This window comes from Nicotiana tomentosiformis, chromosome 11, assembly GCF_000390325.3.
Source record: "Nicotiana tomentosiformis chromosome 11, ASM39032v3, whole genome shotgun sequence".
In the NCBI taxonomy this organism is placed as follows: Eukaryota; Viridiplantae; Streptophyta; class Magnoliopsida; order Solanales; family Solanaceae; genus Nicotiana; species Nicotiana tomentosiformis.
This window is the reverse complement of record NC_090822.1, coordinates 30,956,024-30,971,732: the sequence shown is the minus strand read 5'-3', so window position 1 is coordinate 30,971,732 and position 15,709 is coordinate 30,956,024. Positions and strand designations below refer to the sequence as shown.

Genomic DNA, 15,709 nt, shown 5'->3' with positions numbered 1-15,709 from the left:
CCCGCGAAAGCGGAGAAGAAAAGTATGATGGCCCAACGACTGCTATTCGCGAACGCGTGAAGTAGTACGCGAACGCGAAGGGTGGAATGGCATAACTACGCGAACGCGAACGCGAAGAAGGGAAGGGCTGGTTTCCGCGTTCGTCAGAGGAGGCATGCGAACGCGAAGAAAAAATATTCCTTCCTCCAAAATTACTCTCCGCGAACGCGGAGGAACAGATGCGAACGCAAAGGAGTAAATCAGATGACAGATTCAGCAGTTCAAAATAGAAGAAAATGGCATGTAAACCATCAGAAACACACCCGAGGCCCCGAGACCCCGTCTAAACACACCAACAAGTTCCATAACCTAACACGGACTCGCTCGAGGTCTCAAATCACATCAAACAATATCGAAACTATGAATTGCACCATGAATCGAACTTATGAACTTCAATTCTTCCAACTTCTAAAACTCGCGCAGAAACCTATCAAATCAACAAGGAATGACGTCAAATTTTGCAAGCAAGTCCCAAATAACATAACGGAGTTGTTCCAACTCTCGGAATCGAATTTTGACCCCGATATCGCCAAAGTTAACTCTTTGTCAAACCTCTCAACCTTCAAAACTTTAACTTTTCCAATTTTCGCCGAAATGCTCCAAATTACCCTACGGACCTCCAAATCCAAATTCAGACGCATGCCTAAATCCAAAATTACCATACCAAGTTATTGGAATCATCCAAAAACCATTTCGGAGCTGTTTACACAAAAGTCATATTCCGGCCAACTCTCACCGCTTAAGCTTTCAAAAGTTGAATCCTTCTTCCGATTTGACTCAGAATCATCCGGTAACTGAATCCAACCATGCATGCAAGTCGATACATATAATACGAAGCTGCCCAGGACATTATACCGCCGAACGGGACTTAAATTGTCAAAAAGATCGCGGCCGGGTCGTTACATTCTCTTCCTCTTAAACAAACATTCGTCCTCGAACGTGCTAAGAATCGCCTCGAAGTCATCAATTTACTGAATGCATATATCCAACATACACCTACGGGTGACTCCACGTCACCCCAATCCACATAAGCCTGACGACACCATCTCAACTATAATTTATCCTTTCTACCAACACCGATAAGCCTTAGAGTCAAAATTCTCACCTTTCGTTCATCTCCAAAAGACCCGATTCTAAATTCATACCCGGTATCAATCTCAACCAGCTACAACAACTCATGTCTACACCCACAAGGTACGACCACCCAACATGATACACCACACATAGGCCCATAATAACATTTCTGATCATAATAGTTGCCCGTAATAAAAATCAACACCGGCAATTAGCCTCATATCCGTTAGAAACCCATTTCAAACCTCCACAATGCCGAAAATTGTTGATACTCAATTTTATCCTCCCTTTACTCCAATTTATTTTCGTGGGCAGTCATGGCCGCAAAAATATATATAACATATTTTAAATTATTATTAAAGCATTACCATATTTTTTCACGTCCTGCGCCATATTTTATTAGTGTATTACAAATTACTTTTCATGTTTTATTAGTTAATCTTACTATTATGGTTTTTATTATTTTGACTATTATTGTTATTATTATTTCCATCACCATTTACTAAAAGAATTTTTATTCTTAATATTAGTTGTTGAGTCACTATTTAAAATATGTTTTTTTATGACAAATAGATATGCTTTATTTTCTTATAATCATAGAATATTTACTATATTAAATTATTTATTTATTTTAAATATTTTACTAATCTCTTACGTTATTATTTTTTATACTTCTAGTTAATCATTTATTTTAATTATTAATATATTAATTAGAAGCCCAATTTTTAAAGACCCTTTTTATCCATTTCGTAGCCCAACCTGCTAGCCCAAATCCTAGTCCAATTAACCCCAAAATCAATCCCCATACCAAAGTAAACATTTCCCTAATCCCTTTCCATGAGCCCCTTCATCCTAAACCATCAGAACCGATGTCAAAGTTTTAACTTTCCTTCTTTTTGTTACTTTGTTTCCACACATTCTTGTACCCATTTAGCCCCTAATTTTACGCCCCAATCCCTCCCCAAATTGCAAAATCAAGATCTCTTTCTCCTCCTCTTTGTGTTTCCAGAACATATGGAGAAGATATTGTGGAAATCAAGAGAGGAATTAGTCCAAGTTCAATGTATCACAAGATAAGTAGAATATATTTTTCCGGATTTATTGTTTAACGGATTTGGTTCTCTTTCTTATCAATTTGATTTTAAAAATCTCAATCTTGTATGTTTTCTTCTTTTTAAAAGCTTTCCTTTCCTAACCTGAATTTTTGGCTCTATTCATATATGGCCGAATTTGAGTAAATTTCTGACGCTTTTCTATATAGACTAAATCACTTTCTTTCCAAAGTTGAACCTCCAACTTTTGGTAATTGATTCTGTCAAAATTTTATTCTTTACTAATTAGCAACCTTAAATTTCGTCTGTTTTACCTTTTATAATTTAGAGGCTTGGTAATGCCTTAGCTATAAATATCCTATTGTTAAGACCATAGAGGGGGGGACTTCGGACAATGACTTATTCACAAACATTATAACTTTCTTATTAAGATTTGTTACACGAATTGCTTCTACTATTCGTGTAACAAAGTCGACGGGAAGTTGCGGCAAAGCTTGTTGCTTTTCATTCCTCTCGATTTGGATTCTTTCTTGTTGCTGCTGTTCGAAGTTTATCGTTGCGATATTTGGTCTATTTTACTGTTGAAACTTTGTTCGTGGACTATTCATTTGGATTTCTAGTTTTCTTATTAATTCGGCACGTCGCGAACTGGTTAGTCTCCTCAACAATGCATTCAATTCCTATGTGTTAGTTGGTTGTAGAGTAATTTAGTTTCTTCCAAATTTTTGTATCGCGTAAATCTCTATGTATGTTTATACCCCTGACTATGTTGAGTGTCGGGCGACACTCTATTTTAAAGCAGGCCAAATTAAAGACCAGGTATGTATTCTGATCTTAGTGTGCTTTTATTCTCTTTGTTGGTTTATGGCTCTTTTGGACGTAAAAAGCATGTTTTAGAGATAATTTTATAGACACCAATCGGAGATTATGTTTTTAGGAGATCACTGATAATTGATTATTAAGTGGATTGATCATGTTAAAATTCTTTTGTCAGAGAATATTAGATCAGCAGTATGTTTGGTGTGTGTTTTTGTATACCTGACACTAATGCTATTGGGTTTTGAGACAACTTGAGAAGTCAGCGGGGAATCTGGAAAGTAATTTTATCCATGTTATAATTTTCATTCAACTTGGATTTTGTTTTTTTTTTCCCTTTTAATGAAAAACTTCTAATTTCCTTTTAAAAAAATGCATATCTAGTCATATACTTGCTTGAAATTGGCCCAACAGTGTTGTATGAAATTTTTATAGCCTATCTCAAATATTACTTTAAGCTTTAGCTCTTGTATCAATTATCCTATTTTGCAGTGCACTTTCTTCTACCATTGTTTTATACTTGGTTATCAAATTAACGACATTATTACCCATTTTAGTGAGCCACTTAATACTTTTAATCACCTTAACTAGTTCGGAGGCCAACATGAGCCCTTACTTGTCTTATGTGTAACTTGTCCAATGTGCTCGTTTTATGTGACGCTAATAAGGATAGAAATTGAAACTTGAGATTTTCTTTTAAGTCTAGAACCATCCCTTTAGAATAGTGTCCAAAGCCTCCTGGACTATAAGAATGGGGCGGGTAGGCTTACTAATGCACGATTTAGAATTAATTAGTGCGCTTTAAGTAACGACTTAAAGATAGTAACGAGGGTAGCAGACATGATGCACAAATTGCCTGAATAGCCATTACACTTTTGGCTATAGAAGTCTTAGTAGGCTTTGCACGAGAGTTGATCCATTGTATTCCTATCGTGATTTCTTCCTTTTGCATATTACTACGTGCGGAGAAGCGAGGTCCTATCCTCCTAGTTTATATTTAACTTATACATATGTCCCTATAGAGAGATTTTGTATTTTCTTTATTAATTATTAATTAAAAATCTGTCCATGTCATCCTGTCGTCTTTTCGTATAATATATATTTTTCTTATAAAAAGATTTGCTTTTTTCCTAATGAATGTTTTTGGCCGTCCAAATTACTATCTTTTCTTTGATCTTTTTTCTATAGTTTTGCTCATGTAGAATAATTGATACATAACTTGTTTATTCGACCACTTAGACCATTTAGAGTAAATCTGAATCACATAGATCCCACATAGTTTAAAATTCGGCTGGGAACCACATTTGTAGACCTTGAAGAGTGTCTAACACCTTCTCTTCGAGGTAACTTGAACCTTTATCCGATCTTTAGTGATGAAGACTAGTTAACTCAGAGTTACTTGTAAATAGGCGCCCTAACGCACCTTAAACCCTTAGGTGGCGACTCTTCTCTTTTAATACCTCTTCATTTAAAAGAGTTGTCACATGTCGAAACTCACTTTCGCGAGAAAATGGGGCGCGACAACAATGATGCAAGAAACATGAAGACCTCATAGTTATACGCCCGAATCAACAAGTCACATCTAACGCCATCGGGCACACACACCGTAAGCTAAAACTCAAATAAGCACAAGACGAAAACGACTGAATATGTAAGGAGAAGCACATAAGAGAAATATCAAACAAGCCAGAGATGCACAACTCTCTATCAGTATCATACTCCGAATCAATTTACAAGGAAAAATCAAAGTGTGTGAACAAATCACAAGGATCTCATCCTGATATAACTTTCACTGCGGCACACGACCCTGTTCAAACATATCAAATCACATAAAATCGCGAGGGTCTCACCCTCGACTCTGAATCACAAGTCGAATACACATCTTACCAATTGAAACCTTCCACTAATTCAACTCTGCCAATAAAATCACAACACTTTACTGAACTCTCACCCCGACAGAGCATCTAAATCACAACTCGTAACCAAAATTAATCAGGAATCACATAAAAACCTATCGTAATGGACAACATGAATTCACTTCGAGTCTCGTAACTCTCAATAATGAATAAAAACAATGGTAGACACGGGCTACCACTCATAGAATCTCCCGACAGGGTAAACACATAAGCAGAATACTAAATCATGAACTCTCCCATAGGTGAGGCAACAAATAGGAGGACTCATCCCGATAAGCAGAACTGAAACAAAATATGGGTGGTGCTCCTCCATAACAAATCAAAAACATACCTGTGTGACATCATCTGACGCAGCGACCTCAAGCCTACTATATGAAACACATTAACAGGTCAGGCCTCCCCCTCTTAGGTGCCCTCTACTTGCCTGAATACCCCACTGTGACACACTTGTCCGGAGGCTAAGACAATCTAACCATATGGCTGGTATCTCCACACTCGAAGCAACCTCTCTGCTGACGTGGCTGTGGGAACTGTGTGTCACGGGTACTTTGAGACCCATGAGCACCTGAAACATTATGCGAAGCCTGAAGTGCAAACTGAACTGGCTGACCCACAAAACCTCTACCATGTCGTACCTTGCCTTCAAAATAAGGACCAGTAGATCTCTCTAGTCTACGAGGCCTCCTCGTCTCCCTGTCCTCTCTCTCCTGACCTCGCATGTCCTTTCTCTCTTGGTCCCACCTATCCTCTCTCTCCTAGTCCCACATGCCCTTTACTCGGCGGGCTATCCCTACCACCTACTGAAACGAAACATTTGACTCTAACTCCCGAGCCATGTTGAACCGAATATCATGCCTGAGCCTCTCAATGAATCTACGGACACGCTCTCTAACTGTAGCGACCAAAGTAGGTGCATATCTGGCTAAATCACTGAATCTAACGGCATACTCTGATACTGACATAGTGCCCTAGCGCAACTGCTCAAACTCCGCGCGCCATGCATCGCGAAGGGATTGGGGTATAAACTCTCTCAGGAACATCTCTGAAAACTGAACCCATGTGAGTGAAGCTGACTCGGCCAGGCTACCCAACTCATACGCCCTCCACCACTGATAAGCCGCTCCCCTGAGCTGGAACATAGTAAAAGCAACCTGGCTCACCTCCACAATATCTATAGTACGGAGAATGCGGTGACACTCCTTCAGAAAACTCTGGCATCATCTATCGCCAATCCAGTGAAGGTAGGAGGGTGGTACTTCTTGTACCTCTCAAGTCTAAGTTGTTCTTCCTCAGATGCTGCTGCCCTAACCACGGGCTGAACTAGAACCACAGGCTATGTCGCCATGACACCTGGAACCTGACCAACATAAACTCGTTGCTCTGTAGTGTAGGCGACGGGAGTTTGAGCTCCTCCCCCGGTCTGTGAAGTAGCTGGTGCAACCGGAAACAACCCCGCCTGAACCAATATACCAAACATGCTTAGGAGTTGTGCTAAGGTCTCCTGAAGTCCGGGGGTAACAGTAGGTGCCTCCGGTACCTGTCCCCCAACCGGAGCTACTGGCGGCTCCTCAACTGCTGTTCTGGTCGATGCTCTAGCTGCGACACGTGCTCCTCTTCAGCCTCTGCCTCTTCCCCTAGCGACACTTGCTCTGAGGGCTGCGTCATCAGTAACTGCAGCTCGTATCCTCACCATCTGTGAGAGAATGGAATGATAAAAGCTTCAAACTTTGAGATAAATAAACTCGCACTATAAGAATGAAGGAAGTGAAACTGTCCTAATAGTTCCGTAGCCTCTCAAAGATAAGTACAGACGTCTCCGTACCGATCCGCAAGACACTACTAAACTCGTTTATGACTTGTAGCACCTATGAACCTAGAGCTCTTATACCAACTTGTCACGACCCAATTTCCCCTCCGTTGGGTATCGTGATGGAAACTAGTCTTAGGGACTAGGTAAGCCTATTATCATCTGAATAACAACGATAATAAAGTAACATCTAATAATTTCTTTAATGGAATTCTCTATACAAATTTACAATTCCCAAAACCGGTAGTACAAGTCATAAGCTCTACAGAATTTTGCTATAATTTTCTAAATACAACTGTTTGAAGTAAAGTAAACAGTATGAATACAAATCAGAAGGTGACTCTGAAGCCTGCAAACTCAGCAACAGGTTTACCTTGAGTCTTCGCAGCAACAATCCGCACAGTTAGCTAATGATCAACTGACTTCGAAATATCTGGATCTGCACAACACTATGCAGAAGTGTAGTATGAGTACACCACAGTGGTACCCAGCAAGTATCAAGACTAACCTCAGTTGAGTAGTGACGAGGAACAGTCAAGACACCTACTGGACTAAATAACCTGAACAAGTGTAAGTATAGGAACAACAAAGTATGGTATATATATAAAGACTATGCGAAATGGAAAATAATACAGTAATCGCAGTAAGAAAAGAAAACAACAACTATCAGCGGAAATAAAATAATAATGACATAGAAGAATGAACGGCAACACAACCTAAATTCGGTAAACACAGATAAGGAAAGGACAAGTAATAACTCAACAAAAACGACCGCTTTCACATCAGATTTTAGTCAATAAACTCCACGAGGTACCAAACCTCAGACTATTCACACTCATGGGTCCCAATATCTGAACCCTAACATTTGGCATCATGTGCCCTCATTATACTTCATAACCGCATTGACGACTCACGTGCTAAATAGAGTCATTCTCACATAAAAGGCAAGTAAACAAGGGTGTACATCTATACTCAGAAATATCAAGAATCCTCTTAACCGATAAGAGTGCTTAACTACGTGTATGCTTGTGCAAGTATTCTAATATAGTTCATACCAGCTAGTAAGCACAAGAAAAGAAACAGACAACATACAGAATGTTTTCTCACAACTTTCACAAGATAAAGCTCACACAGGTAAGTGTACCACTACACAAATATCAACAACAATAATGTCCCCAGGCCATCACAAATCAATCCCTGACATAGCCCACCTTGCCTCACCACGTGTGCAATAATAAAGTATATGCCCGCCTTGTCTCACCACATGCGCAACCCACATATATATAGCCCGCCTTGTCATGCCGCATGTGCAAATATCAATAGTAACAATAGCACGACAGAAATCTCATGCAACCCCATAACAACAACCGCAAGGAAGAAAGCCTGTGCATCACAATAACAACAACCGCACGGCAGAAACCTCGTGCATCACCACAACAAGTACAATAACAACAATGACAATAATATAAAGTACGAGTCAAATAATTCCAAATAAGGGTAGGTCAACTAAGGCATAGGATATCTAAGCTTCTTTTAAGGTTGGGCAATTACGAAAGAGATACGAAAAATTCCATTAAAGGTAGACAACGGGAAGATAACCATAACCTCAATTAAGGATGAACAATTACAAAAGAGATAACTATAACTTCAAATAAAGATAAGCAGTTAAGGGGAATGATAATATGGCAATAGAAGAGTTAACAGTTTCAATTAAGGCACATATGAATCAAATAAATAATAAGAGTGGATCATGAAGCAATTAGTTCTAATTAAAGTATGTAGAGGTGACGCCAGTCATTAAGGAACGTATTCGTAACAAAACAATTGCATGCTCAATGAACACAAGGACCTAAGAACCCTAAAAGGCCAATTTTCATACATAAGTCCGAGTACGTACTCGTCACCTCGCGTACACGGACTACAATAAGCATGAAATACTCAAATCCTAAGGGGTAGTTTCCCCACACAAGGTTAGGCAAGATACGTACCTCAAAGCAGACAGACCGATACTCAAAAATGAACTTCTCGGGTGAAATGGCCTCCGGACGGCTCAAATCTAACCAAAATAACTTCAAAGCACAAATAAAACTCATAAGAAACTATTCATGATCATAAAGTCTTAATCTTTATCAAAATCTAAAAATCGACCCAAAAGTCGACCTCCGGGCCCGCACCTCGGAACCCGACAATTGTCACAAATCCGAATAATATTGTGTGAAGATAGAAGAAGAATATTGTGAAGAAGAGTCGCTTGATTTGATGATATATATAGGAAAAGAAGCGCGTTACAGGACGCGCGGCCATAATAAAGAATACTAGGCGTAGTAAGAACAGCTCAACAGGGAAGGAAACAATATGTAATATCGGTTCCAAAATGTACGGTTCAACAACAAGGAAACTAACACGAGTCAAATAATTCCAAATAAGGGTAGGTCAACTAAGGCATAGGATATCTAAGCTTCTTTTAAGGTTGGGCAATTATGAAAGAGATACGAAAAATTCCATTAAAGGTAGACAACGGGAAGATAATCATAACCTCAATTAAGGATGAACAATTACAAAAGAGATAACTATAACTTCAAATAAAGATAAGCAGTTAAGGGGAATGATAACATGGCAATAGAAGAGTTAACAGTTTCAATTAAGGCACATATGAATCAAATAAATAATAAGAGTGGATCATGAAGCAATTAGTTCTAATTAAAGTATGTAGAGGTGAAGCCAGTCATTAAGGAACGTATTCGTAACAAAACAATTGCATGCTCAATGAACACAAGGACCTAAGAACCCTAAAAGGCCAATTTTCATACATAAGTCCGAGTACGTACTCGTCACCTCGCGTACACGGACTACAATAAGCATGAAATACTCAAATCCTAAGGGGTAGTTCCCCTACGCAAGGTTAGGCAAGACACGTACCTCAAAGCAGACAGACCGATACTCAAAAATGAACTTCTCGGGTGAAATGGCATCCGGACGGCTCAAATCTAACCAAAATAACTTCAAAGCACAAATAAAACTCATAAGAAACTATTCAGGATCATAAAGTCTTAATCTTTATCAAAATCTAAAAATCGACCCAAAAGTCGACCCCCGGGCCCGCACCTCGGAACCCGACAATTGTCACAAATCCGAATAATATTGTGTGGAGATAGAAGAAGAATATATTGAAGAAGAGTCGCTTGATTTGATGATATATATAAGAAAAGAAGCGCGTTACAGGATGCGCAACCATATGCAGTGCCCTCCCCCCCCCCCCCCCCCGAGACCATAATCATTGCAGAAAACAAGGAACGTTTTTCCTTGTTCTTTTTTTTTTTTGAAATTAAGGAATCTATTCATAATCTTTTTTTGTTTTTTCCATTACGTGTTGAATCTAAGAGTTTACGATTAAAGAATATGATCAATGCAGCTGCTTTAACCTTTGTTACTTTGTGAAGATTAGCCGTCAATATATTTTCAAAAATAGTATATATATATGTATTTGAATTTTTCCTTTTTGAAAGGACTAATTGTATCTTTGCCCCTAAGAAAACTCTTACCTTATCCCTTCCCCCACCCACATAGTGTGAAGTACTCCTCTTCCCCTACACCACGACTAATGACGTTTTCATTAGCTAAAGGTAACATAATCTTAATTAAATGGAAGATTACGCGCATATACTTGATATAGTCCACATCAAAATGGTGTAAGAAATGACATTACTAATATAGAATCATTCTGATCATTAAGATGTATCTCCAGAGGAGACTTGAGGTATAACTGCACAGAGTCCGCAGTTCCGAAGTCCCCGTCTACTTTACTTTAGCTGTGTGTTTCCTTTCAGACATCTTTATTTTGTTCAGACCCTTATTTGTATTATTCTAGAAGCTCGTGCACTTATGACTTCAGTTTTGGGATGATATTTAGATATCGCGATTATTATGGATTATTCACTTGATTTCAGACTTTATTTTCGCATTTGTTTCTTTGTTATTAATTTATATAAAATGGGTTTAAATGGTAAATTATATTCTAACGTTGGCTTGCCTAGCAAGTGAAATGTTAGGCGTCATCACGGTCCCGTAAGTGGATATTTCGGGTCATTGCCCAACCTTAAAAGAAGCTTAGATTTCCTATGCCTTAGTTGACATACCCTTATTTGGAATTATTTGACTCGTGTTAGTTTCCTTGTTGTTGAACCGTACATTTTGGAACCGTTATTACATATTGTTTCCTTCCCTGTTGAGCTGTTCTTACTAAGCCTAGTATTCTTTATTATGGTTATTCCTTGTGAACTAGTTCTACCGTTTCTCGTGATCGAAGGTTATTGAGTTGATTTACTTGTCGTACTTTATATTATTGTCATTGTTGCTATTGTACTTGTTGTGGTGATGCACGAGGTTTCTGCCGTGCGGTTGTTGTTATTGTGATGCACGAGCTATCTTCCTTGCGGTTGTTGTTATGGGGTTGCACGAAATTTCTGTCGTGCTATTGTTACGATTGATATTTGCACATGCAGCATGACAAGGCGGGCTATATATATGTGGGTTGCGCATGTGGTGAGACAAGGCGGGCATATACTTTATTATTGCACACATGGAGAGGCAAGGTGGGCTATGTCAGGGATTGATTTGTGATGGCCTGGGGGAATTATTGTTGTTGATATTTGTGTAGTGGTACACTTACCTGTACGAGCTTTATCTTGTGAAAGTTGTGAGAAAACATAATCTTCAGGATATAATACTTTTCAAATCTTCCGAAAATCAAACTCGACCACACCCGCGGGTCATAAAACATATTACGAAACTGCTCGAGACCTTAAGTCACTGAACGCGGCATTAATTCATAAAACGACAAGTCGAGTCGTTACAGGGCCGCATTCATAAGATAATCTCTTTAATCATATCCTTTCATGTTTACTCACTATATTCTTCCATTGATAACTAATCTATCTGTCTATTTATACTATTATAAAAAATAAAAAAAAGCTCCAAACACAAAACATTAATACTCATTGTTTTAATATATTCTTAGTGTATTTAACTTAAATCTACAAATAATCAACTAAAATGACAAGTACACTACAGTCCATGTTGTTGGGACGCATCTATCCAGACAATCATATACTATGGTACCCACTTTAATATGTAGTCGGTGGTCTCCACTTCGACCGCAATTTTCTTATACTCGTTAATACTTGTTCACTATATACAAGCAGTATTATTTTTGTGAAGGACAAGATTTTAACTAAAGAGAAAAACGTAATTATTTAGCCAATTATAAAACAATTCAATAAGAGAAAGAAACCATAGATATTAGTCCATTCAATCAAGCATCATATCCTTTCTTTTAAACAAACATATCATGAAAACTCAGGGGAAGCGCATGTGCCTCTACTTTCAATCTCTTCTATATGTCTAAAAAATAGAAATTGTAATAAAAAAAGTGAGGACAGTAAATTAGCTAGCTCTTGTATAAAGGAAGTAATGGATCCAAGCCTAGTCGACGAAATGCTTTTTTCTTCTTTCTTCCCAGGTAGCACAGAACTAGATCTACCCTTTCTGCCCAAAACCGCCTGTCCTCAAATGCATCTGCCAACTTGTTGAAAACCCAATAGAGGATCTTCACAGAAGGAATCAAGTAGAGGAAAAACACAAGCGGTATAAGAGACTCCGGCAACAGCAGTGAGCCAGTGCTTGCAATTGAAAGAAAAATGCAAAATTCCAGATAACGCGCATATGATTGATATACCCCAGGACATTTCACTTTGATTCCAAAAAGGCACCATAGCATTACCAAAGCGCCTACATTTATTCGGACGTTGATGTAATGCTCTTCAAATAGATTCTACTGGCCGCCTTGAAATTTAAGTTGAAGCAAGGCAATGAAAAGAGCTATTATTGCTGTAGAAAATGTGAGGATCAGCGGATTTGCCATTGATCTGATGAACTTTCAATTGACTTACATGCACGTACAAGAAGAATATTGTGTGAAGATAGAAGAAGAATATTGTGAAGAAGAGTCGCTTGATTCGATGATATATATAGAGAAAAAGAAGCGCGTTACAGGACGCGCGACCACATGCAGTGACCCCCCGGACAATAATCATTGCAAAAAACAAGGAACATTTTTCCTTTTTCTTTTTTTTTTTGAAATTAAGGAATCTATTCATAATCATTTTTCATTTTTTCCATTACGTGTTGACTCTAAGAGTTTACGATTAAAAAATCCGATCAATGCAGTTGCTTTAACCTTTGTTACTCTGTGAAGATTAGCCGTCAATATATTTGCAAAAACAATACATTTATGTATTTGAATTTTTCTTTTTTGAAAGAACTAATTGTATCTTTGCCCAAGAAAACTCCTACCTTATCCCTTCCCCCACCCACACAATGTGAAGTACTCACCTTCCCCTACACCACGACTAATGACATTTTCATTAGCTAAAGGTAACATAATCTTAATTAAATGGAAGATTACGCGCATATACTTGATATAGTCCACACCAAAATTGTGTAAGAAATGACATTACTAATATAGAATAATTCTGATCATTAAGATGTATCTCCAGAGGAGACTTGAGGTATAACTGCACAGAGTCTGCAGTCCCGAAGTCCCCGTCTACTTTACTTTAGCTGTGTATTTCCTTTCAGACATCTTTATTTTGTTCAGACCCTTATTTATATTATTCTAGAAGTTCGTGCACTTATGACTTCAGTTCTGGGATGATATTTAGATACCGCGATTATTATAGATTATTCACTTGATTTCAGACTTTATTTTCGCATTTGTTTCTTTGTTATTAATTTATATAAAATGGTTTTAAATGACAAATTATATTCTAACGTTAGCTTGCCTAGCAAGTGAAATGCTAGGTGTCATCACGGTCCCGTAGGTGAATATTTCGGGTCATGACAATTTTTCTCTTTAGTTAAAATCTTGTCCTTCACAAAAATAACACTACTTGTATATAGTGAACAAATATTAACGAGTATAAGAAAATTGCGGCCGAAGTGGAGACCACCGACTACATATTAAAGTAGGTACCATAGTAAATGATTGTCTGGATGGATGTGTCCCAACAACATGGATTGTACTGTACTTATCATTTGATTATTTGTAGATTTAAGTTAAATACACTGAGAATATATTAAAACAATGATTATTAATGTTTTGTGTTTGGAGCTTTTATTTTATTTTTTATAATAGTATAAATAGACAGATAGATTATTATCAATGGAAAAATATAGTGAGTAAACATGAAAGGATATGATTAAAGAGATTATGTTATGAATGCGGCCCAAGATAGCAAATGTGGTGAAGGTGGATCCATTAGAAAGAGAAGTAGGCCCATATATCTGCCAAAGAACTTGTCAAATGACTTTTGGGACCCTGACTAAGATAAGACTAATATAGATATAAAATGGGGAAGCTGTGGAGAAGATCCTTGTGGAAATACTAAGTCTTTTCTTTAATTTGATTTAGCTCTTGTTGGGGCACTCTGGAACCTCCCTCCATTCTTGTTTTCCTTTTTTAGTTCCTTTTCCTTGTTTCTGATATTGTTTGTCGTTGGAATCAATCTCTATCTTCTTCAGTAAATATAGATCCATTATGGATTACCAATTAAGGAGCACGCACTATAGAATTCACATATTTATTGTACTGATTTAATTTGAGCAATTATTAATGTATGAACATGAAGAGATAAACTAGGGGGAAAAAAAGGAAAAATCACATTCACATGTTTGGAAGAATTGTATCATTGGTTTGACCTAAAAATGTACTCCATTTTAATGCTTTTAACTTGATAAATTAAACCACCCGATAGAAGTTTGTAAAAACCGTATTGTCAGAGTAATTGTAATAGTAAGTCTTTTTGGAGATTTGGGATCAGTTCTTTAGGACCTTCTTTCTTAATTAACTGCATGGATGATTTTCAAAGATCTGTAGGACCATATGTATTCCACTAATTAAGTCTCTATTCAAATTTCCCGATACATGCAAAATTCAGTGTAATGTCATATACTACAAAATCACTGGAGATACGTCTTAATGATATTATATGTTAGTAATGCTATCTCTTACACCATTTTGGTGTGGACTATATCAAGTATATGCGTGTAATCTTTCATTTAATTAAGATTATGTTACCTTTAGCTAATGAAAAGGTCATTAGTCGTGGTGTAGGAGAAGGTGAGTACTTCACACTATGTGGGTGGGGGAAGGGATAAGGTAAGTTTTCTTGGGGCAAAGATACAATAAGTCCTTTCTAAAAATAAAAATTTAAATACATAAATGTATTGTTTATGCAAATATATTGACGGCTAATCTTCACAGAGTAACAAAGGTTAAAGCAATTGCATTGATTGGATTTTTTAATCGTAAACTCTTAGAGTCAACACGTAATGGAAAAAATGAAAAATGATTATGAATAGATTCCTTAATTTCAAAAAAAAAAAAAAAAGGGAAAAATATTTCTTGTTTTTTGCAATGATTATTGTCCGGGGGAGGGGGGGCACTGCATGTGGTCGTGCATCCTGTAACGCACTTCTTTTCCTCTATATATATCATCGAATCAAGCGACTCTTCTTCATAATATTCTTCTTCTATCTTCACACAATATTCTTCTTGTACGTGCATGTAAGTCAATTGAAAGTTCATCAGATCAATGGCAAATCCGATGATCCTCACATTTTTTACAGCGATAATAGCTCTTTTCATTGCCTTGCTACAACTTAAATTTCAAGGCGGCCAGCAGAATCTATTTCAAGAGCATTGCATCAACATCCGAATAGATGTAGGCGCTTTGGTAATGCTATGGTGCCTCCTTGGAATCAAAGTGAAATGTCCTGGGGTATATCAATCATATGCGCGTTATCTGGAATTTTGCGTTTTTCTTTCAATTGCAAGCACTGGCTCACTGCTGTTGCCGGACTCTCTCATATCGCTTGTGTTTTTCTTCTACTTGATTCCTTCCGTGAAGATCCTCTATTGGGTTTTCAACAAGTTGGCAGATGCATTT

The 15,709-nt window shown here is 37.6% G+C and overlaps 1 long non-coding RNA gene across 1 annotated transcript; it reads left to right on the top strand.

Moving 5' to 3' along the window:
* Positions 1 to 1,919: 1,919 nt before the first annotated feature.
* LOC138900705 (uncharacterized) lies at positions 1,920 to 11,455 on the top strand. The gene is made up of 2 exons (XR_011411886.1): positions 1,920 to 2,816; positions 11,207 to 11,455. It is a non-coding gene; the product is annotated as an uncharacterized lncRNA (long non-coding RNA).
* The last annotated feature ends 4,254 nt before the right edge of the window (positions 11,456 to 15,709 follow it).